Source organism: Cottoperca gobio, chromosome 14 (assembly GCF_900634415.1).
Source record: "Cottoperca gobio chromosome 14, fCotGob3.1, whole genome shotgun sequence".
Taxonomy (NCBI): Eukaryota; Metazoa; Chordata; class Actinopteri; order Perciformes; family Bovichtidae; genus Cottoperca; species Cottoperca gobio.
Window position 1 is genome coordinate 14078912 of NC_041368.1, and position 16329 is coordinate 14095240.

A 16329-nucleotide genomic window follows, 5' to 3' on the forward strand; every position below is an offset into this window, starting at 1 on the left:
GAGATCAAGGATCAGGTATCCACAGTTGAGGGGGAAGTTTCCTTTTTTAGTTTTGGCTACGTTAAGTGACCTTAATGTTTGGTATTTTGCTTAGCACAACACCCTCACATCGGGTAACACAGGGGCAATACAGTTAATTAAAAATTGATTTGGAGTATAAACACAGCTAACATTTCCTAAGGGTTTTCTGGTGTTGTCCTATTTAAGTATTCAGAATGCATCAACATCTCATTTATTTCTTCAGCGACTACAAAGACATCTTTTAAAAGTTATATTTCCATTAATGTCGAGTAAACTTAAATGTTTGATGAATGTAAATCTCTGGAACCGTGCAGTGCGGAAGCATGAATGTCTACCGGCTTGGATGACACGAGGATGAATTGCCTAATCCATTTTGCAGCACTTCTCTCCCTCTGTGGTGTTAAAATTATTCATTTGCCATATTCCCAAAACAGTTAAAACGATCAAAGAAATCTGTTTTTTAACTGGGTTCTGCTGATCATAGAGTTATCCGAGCATCCTGCATCGCCTCATGCTTTCTGTTATATAAGCACATGGAGCTGCTGAGTCAACTGCTGTCAGATCAGTTGGTCCTCTGTGAGTCACACATCATCAAACCCACACCATCAGGTTCTCGGTGTGGGCTCAAACTGCAGAGAGCGACTGACAAACATCTTCTCTAACAAGTCAAAAGTCATTTTTTTAACAAATCATTTAATCTGAGAATCAAAACCTTCATTACTGTCAAGTAAGTAAAAGCATTCAAATAAACTAGTAGGCTTTTACAATTCAATACAAAATTGAAACACTGTCGCTGTGCATTTAGCGGTAATGAGAGACCAAGGTGTATAAACTGTGGTTACCTGTGGTTAAGCAGCCGCATCACCAGCTTCTCCAAATCAGTGCGGTGTCATCTCTCACCGACCGCATGATCCTCCACACATCCTCATACGCCCGTGTCAGTTTGCCCTGAGAGGAACAACAAGAGAGAGAAGTGTTTCACTGGAGCTCTCACAACTTCAAAGTGACCTGATGTGTCAAACGCACACAGGGGAGGAGAGAGGAGACGAGAAGGGGATGGTAGTTCTAAAAGTACTGCAGAGGATCTGCCAGGTACGTCACATAAAGCGGGTGAAGTAAAGTTGAAAGGAAAGCTGTGAAGCACACGAGAGAGGGAGTCTATAGGAAGAGAGACAGGGAGCAGGATGAAAGGGAATAAAGGACGCTGTGGTCAGTAAGCCTGGAGTTAAGATAAAGCAAGTAAAAACAGACAGGAGACACACATTTAAATACACACATATGCAAACTCACTGATCATCGGAAACAAAGCGCCGAGATATTGTCTGAGCCTGAGGGGAATGAAACTCACAAACAACTGCAATTTCTTTGAACTGCACCCTGAAACTCACTGCCAAGCCGATACCATACAGACATGTACAGGCATGTGCACAAATCATTTTAGGATAACACCCCTTGTTTCCCGGCAGACAAAGAGATGTGCACACACACACACACACACACACACACACACACGCACACACACGCACACAGGAAATGACAGAACATGAAAGCAGCTATGGAGAATGATTTTCTGCTTAAGACTCAATTAAATGATCCTTGCCAACACGACCTAATTTTCCCTAATACCAGCCCTAAGCTGCTTAGAGTAGAGCATGATTTCCATAATGTGCTATGTATAGTGTGAAGGTATGCAAGTACAAGCATTGTGTGTAGTTTTGCACATATTTTATGTTCAGAAAATCTTCTTTAAATGTAGTTTGTACGTAGGTCGATATAACTGATGGTCCCTCTCAGTCGGCTGCATTCAGAGGACCCCTAGCAGCATAGCTTGAACACTATTGTCAGATGGGTTTGTGTGCTGATAAGCCTATAAGCAGGAAAATAATGAAAAGAAAATCATTTCACTGTCATGTAAAAAAAAAAACTATGCAAATGAAGCATTTCGTCTACAGTGCTGGCCCGAGTTACCTTCACTAAACTTTGCCTCAGCAGCTGATGCGTTTATTATTGATAATAATCAGATAATGAACTGTCAATGTGTTTATTCTCTGGGGCAGAAATACAAGGAATCGACCGTTTTACAGTTCTAGGAAAAGACACTGAACTGAGAGTTCAGAAAAGGAGAAGTAGAGAGGACAATAAGAAGTGAAAGCCATTGCGTTGCAAGTGCATGGAAACCATACACAGTGTTTTGTTCTACTAGTCAACTCTGACATTGTATCGTGGCAGCATGTATGTTCATGCATTTAAACGTAGCCACTGCAGCACATTTCTCTCTAGCTGTGGGAAGCAGTTACATAAGATAAACTTGACCCTGATACTTATCCTCCTCTTCCTCTCCTCTGCCTCTCCTTCCATTCTTTATTTCTCATCCCTCCTCCATCCCATCCGGCCTAATGAGACTTATCCCAACCCACATGCAGGAACCCAAAACAAACAAAAACACACATAGTATAATGCACACCCAATGCTTGCATAACCCGCTTATATTAAATTGCTGTCAACACACACTTACAAACAAAGACAACTTCTACAACAATATGATTTACAACAGAGAACTATTGGTTACATTGGCCTTACATTGCTGTTAGAAAGCTATATAGTTAATCTATCAGTCTTTCTGAGTCTGAGTTCAGTCTAATGGAGGTGAAAAACACACACATAGGCCAAACAAACACAACAATCCTGTCCGACACAACGCAAGGGAAATCAAACCTCTGCCTTTCCTCTGGCGGTGTACAGTCTAAAATGTTTAGTCTCTTCGGTTTTCCTCTCCCCGTGCCCCGCAGCAAAGCAAAGGAAGAGGGAGCGGGGTAACTGGGAAAGAGAGAGGGGGGGGGAGCTCTCTGCTAAACCCACGTAGAGCTGAGAGGTGCAGCAAGGCTGGAGGCGAAACGCATAAAGAGGAAGGGTGCTAAGGTTAGCGCAGACACAAACTGAAAAAAAAAAAATACTTATTGGGAGTCCTGTGCTATGAATAGAAGTTTGATATGGAAAAAGTGTGAAAACAGGGGGAGGAAAAAAATGAAGAGAGGGAGAGAAAGATAGAGACAAATTGGGGGGTCCTATTGTTGCCGAGCTTTAAGTGGATAAGTAGACATGTGCTCTGGCTGCCTCTCTTCGGGCTTAATTGAGGGAGCCGAGACAAAAGGGGAAACATAATTATTCGCTCTCTTTCTCTTAGTCTCTCGTTCTCATTTTCGCAGTGTATTAACACATTGAGAGAGTGTATTAATACAATGGTGTGTGCAACAGCAGCCAGAGCATCATTACCATGCAGACATGCCCACTCACAGACGAACATGCAAACACACACACACACACACTGAGAGGGGACAAAGAACAATGTTGCTGAAAATACAATTCCATACCGGGTAAATGTCTTACTAAAAACACAAGTTCCTTTGCTTTATTTTAAAAATCTATAGATACATTTTCTATTTTCTGAATTTTTCACAACATTTTTTAATAGCAGCTCTGCTTTCAGCTCTTCTGGCGGTATAAGAGTATAATGGTCACAAAACCAGAGCGAGACAGAGACAGGGCTGAGCATCGTACTAGGACTGAATGTGCCACTTGACTACGCAGTCACAAACAACCGGGTACTGTAGCTGTCAAACTCATATTACCACTTTGCCACTTTTGCGTTTGAAAGATGCTCACACCTATGGGCTCTCACGTCTATCACCATGAACACACACGCAAGCAGGTAGTAGTAGATACAATAGTACAAAGGCAGACATGCTTCCAGTCACACACACCTGCACAATCCCAAGAGAAATGTGAGCAGGTTTTCCGACTCACACACACTCATGCTCTCACACTCTTTGGAAAAATACCAAAGGCCTGTCAGAACAGCCACGGAGCGGGCACACCCTACTTCCCCCCGCCAATCTTTTCATCTCTGCACCTGTCTCACAGCTCCACCCTACATGACACACAGCTCGGCTCTCCGGGTACAAACCACACATGACGTGGATGTGCACTACTGTACTACAGTGTACTGTTATTGAAGCTAAACAAAACCTGTCTCATTGCTTTTATAACCCTGTCATAGTCTAGACCGCATGCTGTAGTGGATGTTGAAATTAGACTTCAAATTATGAAGCACCAACCAACAACAATCAATACATGTACTCCCTTTTACAATATGCTATTAAAGACTTCTGCACAAGAGCATAGTAATGAAGATTTCTGCTGCAATATGTGTCATTTTATTTGAAAACTGTTGTCTTTAACAACAATAAATATCAATAATACATCCGTTGTTCTTACATGTGTGAACAGGATCTCAGCGATACAGCTTCCGTTTTTAAAAATGTGCTTCAGTAGGTCGGGGTGACACCTTTTTAATTTAGTAAACAATATGTTGTATTGTGAAATTAACCGTTTAGTCTTGAAGGTATTCTATTAAAAAGGATTTTAAGTTATTCTTAGCTATTAACTGTTAGTCACAGTGTATTACACAACAGGAGCAATTACATGGTGACTTGTGGTACAATAAAATAAATTCCCACACTAGTTTAAGACTACATGAAATGAGATTCAGATTTGCGTGACTGCTGATGACACTAGACAGTTTCTTATGACCTCAACGTTTTTGGGGACTTCCTCCATAGTGTGTAGACAACCCAATAAGTCCATTGACATTAAAGGCAGTAACAGTAGTGACCAGTCTAGACACTGCTGTAACCCGAGAAGCTCCTAGCTTGACTGATCTCTCTGACCTTTCTCTGCACCCTCGAACCAGGACCACGACCGCCACAACCACCCCCCTCCCTAACACACGCAGTCGCTGGACTCACCTGTCCCTTAGGCCTTTTCCGACACCTTTCACATTCTTTAAATGGTTAGCGTACCCCCCTACTTAAGGTCAGGGAATGAAGTCGTTGAGGTTAACGCTCTCTCTGGGGGGTAAACACAGGAATTTGTGGATGGGGCAAACTTCATTCAAAGCAAGTCGAAATAGAATACCATGGGAATCTGGGAGACTGTTTTATCCGAGCGCTCCATGCTCCCCGATGTTGCATACACACCTGAAAACCCCTGCAGAAATACACACAACACACCTGCAAACATGCATGCCTGTACACCCGGGCTTCCCTGTTGTTTAAGCTGCAAACCTGCTGTGAAAGATAACAAACGCACCGTTAATAACACGTGAATCAGGACTGCGTGCAGACTCAATGGGCCAAACAAATAAGGATTGGGGACTTATTTGTGAGTGCCCGTCTGCGCACACCTAGGTGTGTGAGCATTGTTCACATTTGAAGAGGAACTATATATATCCAATGTCAAGATAACAGTCAGATATGCTGTGAAAACATCCTATTGTAGAGATGGGAGTGCACACTCCACTGCACTCCCACAGTCCCTCTGAGACGGGACTGTCTGAGACATCACTGGTAGAATTCCCGGGAAGAGGGAGATTAGCTTCTTATTCATCCTTTCGGGATCTGACAAGACACGCGCCACATCCCCCCTCTCTCAGCTTAAACACACACATGCACATACACAAACAGCGTGCCTGCGAGCATTGAGTCTCGGCTGCTGCTTAAATCAAACATTAATTTCTGGCGAGAGACAAATTATAATTCCTTCCTGAAGAGCGCTTTCATTTTGAGGCCACAGAGGAGGGCAAAAGCATAAAAATGACAGAACAAAGTGAAGTGGGAGGAAATTAGACAATTGTTGTTCATTAGCTATGGCCCCCTCTATTCGTCATCTTCTTACAGAGAAGTGGGGAACTAAAGAGGCCAAATTCACTGGAAATTCATGTTTAAAAAAAAAAGATGTGACAGAGAGTGAAGTTAAACTAAATAAAAAAACCTAGATGACAGTTTAAAAATGGGGGCAAAGAGATACTTATGTAGAGCAGCATATCATCTGCAAAATGACACATTAAATGGTTTGTAGATTTTGGGTCAGTGTCTGTGTGGCATCTACAAGTCAAGTTGAAAAGATAAAGGGCAGTGGAATTCAGTGTCAGCCAATTCACTCCGCTTCCCTGCGCAAGTGTCACTTACGCTCCTTAACTCAGATTTCGGCTGACTGTCTCTGCAGCGCGGTGCAGTCGGGGATTACCATATTTTAAAGAAAATCCTTCTTCCACAAGTCCTCCATTGAGTGAGGGGCCCGAGAGAGTCGATGAGTGTGTGTAGCTCGTCGTGCAAACTCAGCGATCAGTGAGTCCTTGTTCATTCAAAGACAGGAAACCCCATAGATTTAAACCTCCCATTATGATTTTTAAGATGTATATTCTAATGTGAGGCTTATACACTGGATGATCAGAGCACTGTATTCTCCCATTTGTTCTGAGATGAAGGAGGAGATGAAGGTGTGTAAGCCTAAATTATATCCATTTGCACTTCCGTTGTAGGTTACCATGCCACTTGTTTACAGATTACAACCATCAGCAAGCAGAAGGTTGCATTACAGATAGCACACTATCATTTGATTTTGTTTGAATGTTATCTTCGTCTTTATGCCATTCCTCAATCAACGCTCATTCGTTCTTGCTGATGACATAGTGATTGCGCAGACAATCGGCACCCAGTCATCAAAACCAATCAACTGAATATTCATGTGGTGATTTGCTGCTCCAAATATGTGAGAGGCAGTACAAGAAGTGTTGTTTAATTATCCAGGAGGAGTGGGACGAGACATTGACTGTGCTCTAGATTCAGCTGGTAACCGTAGAAACCCTGCGGGCCAAGACGTAGCCTGGGGGAGGAGCGGCTGGGAGGAAATATGATAGAGAAAGACATTACAAAAAGAATAAGGGTACTGTGTGGAATTTAATTTCTTGAAATGGCACGTGGGCAATGACGCGATACTACAGACACGATGGAACAAGAAACTCCAGCACACAAGCACATTTGTAGACCCTTATATTTGTGAGACTACATTAGGTTTTATTAAACAGCAGATAGCAGTCAGTCAGTGTCATCCGTAGCTAAATAGAGTGGTTTCCCCCTGTCCATGTCAATCCATTTTCTTTATCTAAAAAGTACTAATATATTGTAGAGATTCCTTTTAAATCTTATCAGCACAACACAACAAAACTGGAACAATAAGGAAGTAAAAGATCCCAACTAATTTATTACTAACTAATATAACTCATCAATGCAACACTTCAGTCTGTTGTGTGTCTTAAATAATCTGTTATATCACTCGTGCTCTTTAGCACATGGTATCTTGTGATGTTTGTGCTTATGGATTTGTTTTTGCTGCGATTGTGTTGTGATGCAAGTTATCCTGTTTTTCAGTTTAATCTGAGTCACACTGTGACAAATTCCTCTCAACTTGGTCGACACGGCAATAAAGTAATGAAGTGGGATAAGACAAACCTCTCTGGAGAGCTGTTAAGCCTGAAATAATTGAGCAGTCCTATGGCATTATTTCCCCCCTTTTCCCTTAACTGAGCTTTTGCGGGAGGTTTCTTTTCGCCCAACATTAAGGGTCTATAATAATTTAAATGAAAGCATTGTTAATAAAAAATGTATTTAATCTTTTAGCCTGAAATGTGTACTGTTGTAAATCTGTTTCAGTATTTCCATTCCATCCTATGAAGAAAATCCCAATTAAAATGCATGTGGGGCAAAAGTTTAAATGTAACTTCATTTTGGCACCAAATAGTGTCAGACAATGACATGTATAGACGCCCACAGACAAACACAGACAGGTGTGAATGGACCCAAATTGGTAGGTAATACTTCCTGTTCCGCTCTGTGCAGGCTGAAGGGACAGCGAAATAACAGGGTGGGTGAGCGAGCGAGAGAGAGGGATAAGAGGGTTTTAACCAAAGGCGGACTGATTGAGGTGGGATGTTGAGACTGGGGGATGAGATGAGAGAGACAAGAGGGTCTGAAAAAAGAATGATGGTGTTGAAAGGGGGATGAGAGGTTGTTAGAGCTGGTGGAAACGAGTGTCGGGCCACAGGTAGAAAGATGAATGATGTGTGCCGAGGTGGAAGGAGACATGAGAGGTAAAGAGGTGGAGTGGTGCTGATAGGTCCCGAGGGGCTGATAGAGATAGATGTTGTGTCAGTTCAAAGTAGAGCAGATGTGAACAGGCCCTATTTGTTGTCAGTAACTATATGGCTGAGGTAAGACTATGTGGAGAAGGTTATTGAAGAGGTTAATGTCCGTGGTAGTGTGTGTGTGTGTTTGCGTGTGTATGTGTGACCAGATTGTCTGTAAGAAAGATAGAGATATCATGATTAAGGTTTAAATACGGCAACAATGCAATATGCGAGTATTAGCTTACTCTGGTTTTAATCAAATTGTTAGAGTGATGCAAAGACACTGTTATCACTTTATTAATTAAGATTTCTGCTGAGGCTCTGCAGATCCTTTGTAGTGCAACCCTAATTATTACCAGTGAGCAAGAGAGAGGCTTTGAACTGACCGCACAAAGACAGGTAGGGAGGGAAGAAAAAGTGGGGAGGGTACTGTGGGGAACGAAAGAAAAGAATGGAAATGAAAGATTATGGGTGGAGAAGCAGTAGAGGAGACATCACAACTGAGGTGGTAAGCAGGTAGTGCAAAGAAAGAAGTTAGTGGCAGAAGATTGGGCAACACCAGAGGTGCACTGCAGAGAAAGGGGGGAGGGGGACGGCAGGAGGTGGAAGGGGAAGTTATTTTAGTACATCCCTGCACCTGAGTCAATAGCAGTGCTGGCAAACAAAGCAGCCCCTTGAAGAAGAGACAGGAGACAATGCACTGCAGTGAGGGATGGGGGTAAGAAATGTTCAGAAAGAATGTGACAGACAAACAGCAGCTAACTGTGTTGTGTCTCTGCCTCTCAGGCCAACGGAGGACACAGACCACCAACACAATATAGTTTGGTTCTGGGGTACACAAACATTACCTATGATACACTGCTGGGGGGGGGGGGGGGGGGGGTTCAGATTCATTTCAAACTTGACAAATGCTTTAAAAAAAAAAAAAGGTTTCTACTGGCCAGATAGAAAAACCTATATATGCTCTAAACATTCACAGTGGCATGTATGTAGAATGTATAAGTTTGCATCGCATACTGTTTCACTTCGCTCACTGTACTCACATGATCATATTTTTTGTCTGCTGTAACAAAGAGGAAACAACCCTCCCTACTCATGCTCGTTCTCCGTTTGTGCTTCACACACAAGCATCCTTGCACAGATAATAAGAGTGGACTCACGCCCACAATGTTGCATCAATGTTCTGCAAATGTCAATGACCACAAACTACTTCAGTAATCTTTGCACACAATAGGTCAAGTTTCTCACACAGAGATTAAACGTAGGTCTAGACTCAAACAAAACAAAAGACTATTTTCATTTCATTTTACATTTTTTCATAATTGATGAATCATTTAGTCGAGAAAATGTCAGACCCGGAGTTATTATATTTTCAAATGGCTTGTTCTGTCAAGCACTAGACCCAGATGTAATACTTAAAATAGACATATTTAGATATTAATATGACTGTAACTTAATAACACACAGCACAGTATAGCACCATAGCACCATCTTGTAAAGCTAAAAAGTAAAACCAAGACATGTAAACAAGTCACATCTTGTGATGTAGTGCCACATTAAAATATGACCTCCAAGTTGTATTTCCAGCAATTTCCAGAAAGAAAGCCTTAATTTTCCTGCTACTTATCAGGGTAGGAACTATTAATTGTGCATCATAAACATGTAAGGCCAATGCAGGTAAACTAGTCACTATGAATGTTGGTGAACCATCAGTAACCACCTCGCATTTCAGCCAATGTTTAAATGATGTCTTGTGGCAAAAGCAAAGCTATCACTGAGACAAGATGTCAACAACATGTCGATGTGGCGTCTCTTCAGTGGATGGGGGTTGGATCTAGGTCAATGGGTTCATTTCCTGTGAGTTGAGCTCTTGTGCGGACTCGAGCTGGAAGTTATTGTTTGGGTTCTGAGTGGCTACGGTGAATAGAGCCTCCTCGCTCAGTGCATTAGTGACCGGTATAAGCTCCACACAACTCACTGACATCTGAGTGCAGGCCTGAGGGGAGAGGACAAAGGCAATCTGACCACACATGCACACACACTCACATGTCTAAAAGCTAACGCACCAAAGGACAATAACAAAAACACACAGTCTAATAGAAACCTTATACAGCACTCACCACAGGGTTTTTATCCCCAACGAAACTCAATCAAAGAACCAGAAAATCTATGCAGCTCTGCCCGTGAGCCTTCATCCTCGCCTTTGTCAAAGAAAAACCTCACACACACACATTCAGACAAATTCACATACATATTTGCCAATGCACACACTTACAAATGCATGCACCAGGCTTTTGAGGCCACCTTGTACGATCCCACTGCATCACTTCCAGGTCAACAGGCAGGAACGTGAAGTGTGACTATGTGATGAGCACCGAGTCGCTGGTCAGCATTCTCTTTATGTAACTAATATAGTGTGGGGGTTGTAGGAAAGCAGGAGAGGAAAGGAGAGGAGAGACAATGGCCTCTGCTTTTATTACAGTCCTGTGGAGGTAAATGTGGACAGAAAAAAAAAAAAAACACACACTCACACAAATTAGGGGGTGTAAAGATTTCCAAGCAGATAAACAAAAAAAGGAAATCCCAGGAAGGCTAAATCTCTTTGATGACACTCTTTGCACTCCCACAGTAATTCCTCCCTGAAATCCCTACTCAGCACTTCACACACAAAAGTATTTCCACTCTCTCACTGTGTAGTCTTTCACAGCAGCATCCTGTTCGGGTAACATATCATCTTTAACGCATCCTTTGTTTTCTAATCACTCAATAAACACAATTATACAGAATTACCTTTATTTGCTTTTGTATTGATGTAATTGAGGTAACCCGAGGAAAATGATGTAGATCTAACCTTCTGTAAATCAAATAAGATGTAGGTGCATGGATGCATGCACACGCAGGCACACACACGCATTTACACATCATCAGCTGGCAGCCAGAGCCTATGTGTGGGCTGGAACGCAACACTGATCAGAGATAATGGGCAGACATGACAGGGATGGCAATGCTGTCACACCGAGAGAGGAAGGGATGATGGAGCAAGAGACAGAAAGAGAGAGACAAAGAAAAAAAGAGAGCAAGAAAGAATGAGAGAGAGCAAAAAGGGAGGGAGCAAAGGAAGGAAGGAAGGAAGGAAGAAACTCCCAATTCATCAGCAGACACAGAACAGACAAAAGATAGGAAATGAGTGAACATGCCAGCTCATGTCAGCTCTGAGACACCCATCCCCCGTCTGGGCCCCTTCACAAATTAAAGGGATCCCCTTCTGCTTCTCCCACTCCTTTTGCATCTTTTTCTTCTTCTCATCAGGGGGTTGATGTTGAAAGTTATTCACCTGATGTTTCGCACTCCCCTGCTAACAACTCTTGTAGTCCCGCTCAACCAGACGAGTGACATTACTAACGGATGCGACAGTGTGACATTATGTTCACATTGACTCATTCAGCTTCTTTTGTCTCGTACAATTTCTCAGATTTGTTAAAAGGTTGTGCAAAAGGCCAGGGAATACAGACACACACACACATGCATGCCTAACATCCCAGTGGTTTCCAACCTATTGGACTTGTGTGCCCTTGAATGAAACAATGTCTACTTGTGTGGGCCATCATCCCCTGTAGCATGGTTTATAACCAGGTCAAGCAAAGACGGTTTCTTCGGCTTATCCTGTTTTATAAATTCATCTCACAACCTCTCAGATGTATCTTGTCACCGCTTGCGAGCCATTGCCAGATACTTGCTACACTGCAAAGGGATTCCCCCTACAACTATGACAGAACCGGCACCTTAATTACACACACTCAGTGAAACCAGAGAAGAAGTAACACATTTCATACACAGTATCTGTCTGGTTCTGGGCTGCAAGTGACAGCAGCGGAGAATTGGGAGAGTGAGAGACGGACACACACATACGAACAAGACAGACACACAGAGAACCCACAGGCACACAGTCAAACACAAACATTTAAACAGCTTGATTGCATGTGGGGAGATGGGTACTGGGGGGTGCATAAGCCTCATATTTGCTTAACAGCAGAAATAAGAGGACCACTGAGGAAGAGAGATGAAGCGTTTTCTAACAACGATTAGAAGACGAGCGAAGAAGACGGACACAGATGAGAGAGAGAGAGAGAGATCATCCCCTTCATGTTAATTGCATCATCCCTTTATCATGCCCGCCACATGCTCATCAAACTGCATCTTATGTACTGTATCTGTAATTATAAATAGTGGCCGTCCGCCTGCTCTGCCACAAGGTCAGAAGAGTCATATTCACTGTGGAGGAGAAAGAAGTGAGAGGATATGCAACAACTGAGTTCCATGTTGTTGATGATGATGATGATGATGATGATGACGACGACTGTATGAGCTTCACATGAGCAGCTCAAAGGAGAAGTATGACATAAATATTTGTTTTTATAGTATAGATTGTATTAGTGTTCACTCTGTAACTGTGTGTGAATGTTCCTATCAAACACATCTGGTCCCTACAAGATAAATCATCAAGCTTTAGGGTTAAGACTTGGTATTTGAGTAGGTTTAAGGAAAGGGTTGCACTTACAGTACTCATGCAGTTATCTTCTCAGGTAGGGTGCTATCGTGAGGCACATCGATGTGTGTAGAAGACGATACACCTACTTATATCTGCCCTATAGGTGAGCTGACTTAGCCTGAGAGCAATATATCAATCTGGGTCAGTATGTATACACACACACACACACTTACACTCACACTCACACACACACACACACACACACACACACACACACACACACACACAGCCACAGGGCTCACTTAGCGGAGCCCCATCCCCCCTTTCACGCTCACAAACAATATTAGCTTACTGTACACAGACGGAGCACAGGGTTGTGTGGATGTACACATATTTGTCCTGAACACACACTTACACACGTAGTAAATAGACAGACACACATAAACCTGAATGAGAGGTGTGTTACTGTGTGAGATAATGACGCCCCCCTCCCCCCCCCCTTCCCTTTTTTTTTTTTTTACAGCCCCTGGGTTTCGCAAAGTCTTTGTCAATTTTGAAAAAAAAAGTGTGTGCACGTACACACGCGCACTGGTTTTTATCTGTCACTATAAATTCTTCACGGATCACTTCCTCAAAACACCCTGCCAATATTCAACTTCCTTATGGCAGCAACTGGAGCAGTGAATTGTGGCGAGAAAGATAACGTGAAGAAAAGATAACAAGACAGAGAGAGAGAGAGAGAGAGAGAGAGAGAGAGAGAGAGAGAGAGAGAGAGAGAGAGAGAGAGAGAGAGAGAGAGAGAGAGAGAGATGACATATTAATGTTTATAGTTCTTATTCTTCTCAAAATCAAAAGCAGCCCTAATAGCAAAGCTAAATCTCAGTGTTAAGTACAGTTTATGCTTCAGTTTCACAGGTAAAGACATAAAAAATGTGCCTTTAGACTGTTTAGACTGTGAAAGATCTGCAACTATAGTGCAAATATTCTTAAAGAAATCCATTCGCCGGTATCCAATTGAAGTTGAAATACGTCACTGAATAACTAAGTTACTACTAATTACTTACTAAGACACTGCACCCTATATGGCTCCCAGTGGTTAGGTCAGTCCCTTGCAATGCAGCAGAGACAATGAGAAGCATGTAAAATGTAAAAGCTTTTGGATAAATCTAACTACCTACCTACCTATCTATCTATCTATCTATTTATCTACCTACCTATCTACCTACCTATCTACCTACCTATCTACCTACCTACCTACCTACCTATCTACCTACCTACCTACCTACCTACCTATCTATCTATCTACCTATCTATCTATTTATCTACCTACCTACCTACCTACCTATCTACCTATCTATCTACCTATCTATCTACCTATCTATCTACCTATCTATCTACCTATCTATCTATTTATCTACCTACCTACCTACCTATCTACCTACCTATCTACCTACCTATCTACCTACCTACCTACCTACCTATCTACCTACCTACCTACCTACCTACCTACCTACCTACCTATCTATCTACCTATCTATCTATTTATCTACCTATCTATCTACCTACCTACCTACCTACCTACCTACCTACCTACCTATCTACCTATCTACCTACCTATCTATCTATCTATCTATCTATCTATCTATCTATCTAAACACTAGAATGAGTGGTAAATATATTGTTGATCAAAAGATCCTGATATCAAATCCAACTTATGTTCTAGCGTTAAACATCTCCCATTCGCTTATTTTGTACTATATTTCCTTTGATCTGTACTGAATTATCCCTGTGAACTAAACCAAATATCCAATAAGTTATTTTTCTTCTCCAGGGAAGCATGAAAGTGAGGGAGGAGAAAATAGCAGGGACTCTATGCTCTTTGACCTCTCCTGGTTCTTTAGCTGTCTGGAGGCCTAAAGATGACCCTGTGCACAGCTGACACCTTACATCTCCACCAACCAGCACACACTTGAGTGACAGTAAACACGTCTGAAGTATTCAGGTTAAAGTACACATTTGCAGACTCTTCTCCTTTGTTTTTGTATCTCCATAACTTGCAAGGTGTCCTTTATCCCTTCTCTCTCTCTCTCTCTCTCTCTCTCTCTCTCTCTCTCTCTCTCTCTCTCTCTCTCTCTCTCTCTCTCTCTCTCTCTCTCTCTCTCTCTCTCTCTCTCTCTCTCCCTCATTCTGTCTTGTTGGCTACTGCCGCTCTCTGCCAAGTCTTCAGTACCACACTGCCTTTCACTGCTGTTCCCAAGACTTTCAGTAGCTCTTAGGTCTCCCTATTTGTCTGTCTAGTCCTTCTCTATTCTGCTCTGTAGCTGTTTCTCCTCTTCTGTCCTCTAATTATATTTCCACACAACACAGAGTGCGCACACACCAGCCTGCAGCCCCACACAAAGTAGGCTAATGTCTTTATCAGATCCAAATCCGTTAGTGTATGATCCCTCTCTCTTCATTGTGAAGCTTTGATGCTATAACCAGACATTTTAAGAAATGACCTGTGCTTTATTTATTTATTTCAGATTGCTAGGGCTCTCAAACAAGCTTGTGACAAGTCAAAATGACTGTAAGTATCGCTTGAGTTTATAACATCTCACTTTATCTCAAGTAATTTCATCTCTCGCGTTCTTCTTACGTAAAAGCACACAGTCAAATATGCACACGCTAAAGCATGCATTACTTTGTTTGCCCTTTGAGCTGTGCAGTTTGTTCAATGGTGGGGAAATGTCAGGTGGTGCCAGTCCGGAGGGCTGTTAAGCTATTTTGTTATCACTAAATTACCTTGGGTAGGAAACCACGCAATGTCCCAGGGAGTACATTAATGATTGATAAAAGTCCTTTTATCAACGAACACACGGGCCTATGAACAATATGTATGAAAAGCTTTTATTCTTACAGTTCTCTTGTATTTATATCAATATACATATAGTGTGTGTGTGTGTGTGAGAGAGAGAGAGAGAGAGAGAGAGAGAGAGAGAGAGAGAGAGAGAAGAGAGAGAGAGAGAGAGAGAGAAGAGCCCCACCACCAAACAGTAGTATAGTGTACTCGCAAGGCAAAGGAGAGAAGTCACACACACTCACACACCATGTAAGAAAGCATACAAAATGTGTTGGTACAGAGACATTAACACACACACACATATGTATATATGTATATATATATATATATATATGGATCATGTACAATGAAAAGCTTGTACTCTTGAAAGATGTCAGATACACACATGTGGACTCCTTACTATAAACTTACATAACTTCACCTCCTTTTGTCTCTCACACACATTAACATTCATCCAAATGGTTAACAAATCAGTTAACCAGTTATCCTAAGCACCCAAGCAACTCTATCCCTGTCACTCACAAAGCTCCCAAAACGTCCTCAAAACATGAAATGCATCTCTTTACCTTCACTTAAGCTCCCAGTGTGTCCTGTGTGAATAACAGTTAATTCCCTGTGGTGGTTAAAACCCAGTCAGCACGTGTCCCCTCCGAGAGCAAACAGGGGAATCCTTGCATCAGTGAGACGTCTCCCGGACTGTAGCGCAGTGTTCGACTCCACACACACACACACACATTACAGCACATACTGCTGCCTCTTGCACGCCTAGACCAGACTGAAGGCTGAGGAGAGGGTGTGTGTGCGCTGGCTGAGTCTGAGCCCGCCCTCTTCTCTCTGGTTCTCCCCTTCTCTCCCACATGCACTCACCCGGCCCTCCTCCTTCTTCTTCCCTCGCTCATCCCCCCCCACCCCCTTCTCTCTCTCTCTCTCCAATTTCACCTCCCCTGGCTTGCC

At 42.5% G+C, this 16329-nt stretch overlaps 1 protein-coding gene across 1 annotated transcript in view; it reads right to left on the reverse strand.

Annotated features, from left to right (window-relative positions):
• Window positions 1–16106, reverse strand: part of LOC115018867 (T-lymphoma invasion and metastasis-inducing protein 1-like) — a 52858-nt gene extending 36752 nt beyond the window's left edge. The window contains 2 exon segments of the mRNA XM_029448112.1: window positions 864–969; window positions 15942–16106. The gene's annotated coding sequence lies outside the window, so the exon portion shown is untranslated.
• Between the last annotated feature and the right edge of the window lie 223 nt (window positions 16107–16329).